At 40.9% G+C, this 3,712-nt stretch overlaps 1 protein-coding gene across 2 annotated transcripts in view; it reads left to right on the top strand.

Moving 5' to 3' along the window:
• Positions 1-3,712, top strand: part of Syt14 (synaptotagmin 14) — a 173,475-nt gene that overhangs the window by 58,223 nt on the left and 111,540 nt on the right. The window lies entirely within an intron of this gene.

Raw genomic sequence — 3,712 nt, 5'->3', positions numbered from 1 at the left:
CATATACAGAAGGACCTCCCACATCACATGTCCAGCCCTTTATGTGGGTGTTGGGGATTGAACTCAGGTGTTCATGCTTGCCTAGCAGGCTTATTGACTGAACTCTTTCATGAGTCCTGCCACAGGAATTTAAAATATTTTTATTTATTTATTTTATGTTTATAGGTGTTTCACCCATAGATATGTCTGTGTACCATATGCACGATTTTATCCATTTTGTCCGTGCAGTGTTCATGGAGGCCAGAAAAAAGGTATTGGATCTGGAGTTGCAAACAGTTGTGAGCCATTATGTGGGTGCTGGGAACTGAACCTGGGTCCTCTGAAAGAGCAGCCTGTGATCTTACCTGTTAAGTCATCTCTCCAACTCCTAACAGGCTTTTTAATTTAATTTAATTTGGGTGTGTGTGTGTTTCAAGACAGGGTTTCTCTGTAGCTTTAGAGCCTGTCCTGGAACTGACCAGGCTGGTCTCGAACTCACAGATATCTGCCTGCCTCTGCCTCCCAAGTGCTGGGATTAAAGGTGTGCACCACCACTGCCTGGCTCCCAATGGGCATTTTTAATAGGTTTACTTGCCTTTGATGATCTAGAAGCCTTGAAAAGGATATATCTATGCATATATTAATTAACCCTATTCTCAGAAATATGCAGAATGTCTACAAGCAGATTCATAGTATAAGATTTTAGGGAGAAATTCTAGTCTTATAGATCTAAGTATAATTTATTCTTTATTGACTATGTACAGTGTTCATGCCTGTAGTCTGATTTCAGTGCATCTCCTGTTGCAGTTCTATGCTTAAGTGAGATTTAGCAAATATTGATATATTCAGAACTATTATTGTTTTTTTTTTTTTTTTTTTTTTTTCGAGACAGGGTTTCTCTGTAGTTTTGGAGCCTGTCCTGGAACTAGCTCTTGTAGACCAGGCTGGCCTCGAACTCACAGAGATCCGCCTGCCTCTGCCTCCCAAGTGCTGGGATTAAAGGCGTGCGCCACCATCGCCCGGCTTATTGTTTATTTAAAATAATAAATATTTTGGCCTTGATATAATGACAAAATAGAAATCTGAAGATTTATAATATTTGCTATATTAAGAAATGTTACTTATTTTTTATAGCCACATTACTATTTTAAATTATGACTATGTGTTTTCTGTGTGGGAAAATGTGCATTTAATCAAGTAATGGATAAAATCAGGGTTGTATGAGTAACATATTTGTAGCAGGCCTATTTTTCCTTTTCCTATTGGAAAAAAGTATTGTTTTTTTTAATTCTCAAAAAATATAGCATGTATTTATCAATAAATTTGTAATGAATAAATTAACCAGTAAGAAGACCTCACATCTAAGTTTGCTTAGTTTTACTTTGTGACTGAATGCTTTCTTATGGCATAAGCAGAAGAAATGGGGGCCCCAGGTCTTTTATAACCAACCTTACATTCACATGGATAGCCTGCTCACATTCTGCTCTGCAGTGCTCGGCTGATGTTTGTAATATACCACGTCAACACCATATCCAGCATCCCCTAAAAGAGCTTCGTCTACACGCCTCTTTCCCCCATGCTGCTAAACCAAATGCCTTCCCTCTCATGGTTTTCATTTTGGTTAATGACACTGCTTCTACCTGACCGTTCTGTTTGGAATTAGAGTTATCCTCAGCTCTTCATCATCTTCTATGTTCTGTTGATTGGGTCATTACTTATTTTCTTTGAAAAAAAGTACAATTCATCCCTTTTTTCTGCTACTGGTGTTACTTCTTAATTAAGGGTTCATCATAATCTTGCAACTATTCCTTCCCTACCTTAATCTATTTTTCTTAATTTTAACAGTGTAATTTTTCAAGACATTCATGTTATAACCCTGTTGTTCTCCAAGTTCAAAATCTGCAGGGTGATATCCAAGACTGTTTGACAGTTCGCGGCTTGCTTTCTTCTTTCCTTTTGATTCTCATATTTTTGGATCTTCCCAAAGCACATGTTCTCTCATTTGCTCACCATCCATTCACTCATTCCTCCGTTCACACACACATGCGCTGTCAGCTGCCTGGTGCTGGTAGGCACGTGAGGACAGAGAGGTAAGTGCAGCAGCCATGACTGTTCCTCTTCAGAGGCTATGGAATGTTATATCTGTGGCCATGCTAGACCATCTGCCATTTTCCACTTAAAGAGTTATTAGTCTTTTCACCTATACTCAAGGGCTCTTCTGGCCACTCCGGCAGCTTATATTCCTGTCTCTACAACAGAGCTCACTGCTTTTCGTTATGCTTTCTTGTTTAGACTTGAATTTCCCACGAGGTTGAATTTCACAGAGTGGAAGGAGGAAGATAAAGAGTAATATAGGAGTAAGGTGGGGGCAAGGGATAGGAAAGATTGAGGAGGAGTTGGGAGACAGCGTGAGCACAGTAGAAAGCACAGCTTCTAGCAGCCTTGGGTTCTGGCTGGGCATGTGGCACATACACAGATGAGTTTATGGTGGGGATGGTCACTGGATCTTTGTGAAGTCTGAGTTAGTCACAGGGTAGACACTGTATGGACTTGCTGCTGCCAGACTCTCCACTTCCCCTACCTCTCCTGTCCAGTGTCCCGTCTGCAACACTGCTGACCCAGCTGTGAGAAGAATGTAATGTCATACTCTGTTCCACTTATGGGATGCGTGACTTGCATGAATAATGAAAAGCTGACAGATAAAGCACCAGTCACTCATCTGTTAGTGACCTCATTTTAAACAAACAAGCTCTGCTTAAAGATCTTGGGGGAGATCGCATGGTAGATCCTATGTAAGCAGTGGAGGGCAAGTAGGTCATGCTTCACAGGGGGTATTTGAGATTTTAGATCCACCTTCTCATACTTATGTGATACTAGACTTGCAAAAACATGATTTTTGTCTAACTCCAGATGAGTGGTACTGTGTCGGGCAATGGGGATATAAAAGGACAGTGAGGTTGCTGAAGTAGGAGTTCAAGTCTCCTGGGTGCTGTCATAAATTCTCTTGATACTACTAAATTCTGTTTAGTCTGACAGCTCATCATAACAAAAGTCTCATGCTGCTTAACTGGTCTAAGTCCTGTTAGTTCATAAGATGTGGTCTTGGAAGCCATAGCTTCCAGAAAAGCACATTTGACCCTCCAGTGCTGGATCTTGGTGTTCCTAAGTGGAGATCCTGTTTTTTTCCAGTCATAGTCTATATGATGCTGGGTTCTCGCTGCCTCCATCATATGCGTAGAAAACAGGAGCTATGTGCAAGCTAAGGTGTATGGCAGGTAGTTCAATGGAGTGTTCTGAGAGATGAGTAAGCATTCCAGGCATAAGGGAGAGGACAAGCCAAACCAAAATTGTTTGTGCATCTTGAGGCAGCAGACTAGACCCATGTGACTGAAGTGTGTGCTGGGAGGAGCGGCTGGAATATAAATGCCAGATTAGGGAATCCAGTGTTTGATAAGAAAGGTCCAGCAAAGTCTTAAGAAATAATAATAGTATATTCTCTCATGAGTTAATTATTTTTATAGATGAAAAGTATTTTTTAATTCAGTGCTAAAATTTTTATAACACTCTTCATGAGGGGTGCACCCCCACACTGAGACAATGGGGATGTTCTATCAGGAACTCACCAAGGCCAGCTGGCCTGGGTCTGAAAAAACCTGGGATAAAACCGGACTTGCTGAACATAGCGGACAATGAGGACTACTGAGAACTCAAGAACAATGGCAGTGGGTTTTTG

Source organism: Microtus ochrogaster, chromosome 6, assembly GCF_000317375.1.
Source record: "Microtus ochrogaster isolate Prairie Vole_2 chromosome 6, MicOch1.0, whole genome shotgun sequence".
NCBI classification, from domain to species: domain Eukaryota; kingdom Metazoa; phylum Chordata; class Mammalia; order Rodentia; family Cricetidae; genus Microtus; species Microtus ochrogaster.
Note: the sequence above shows the minus strand (reverse complement) of the source record. Positions and strands in the feature narration are given on the sequence as shown.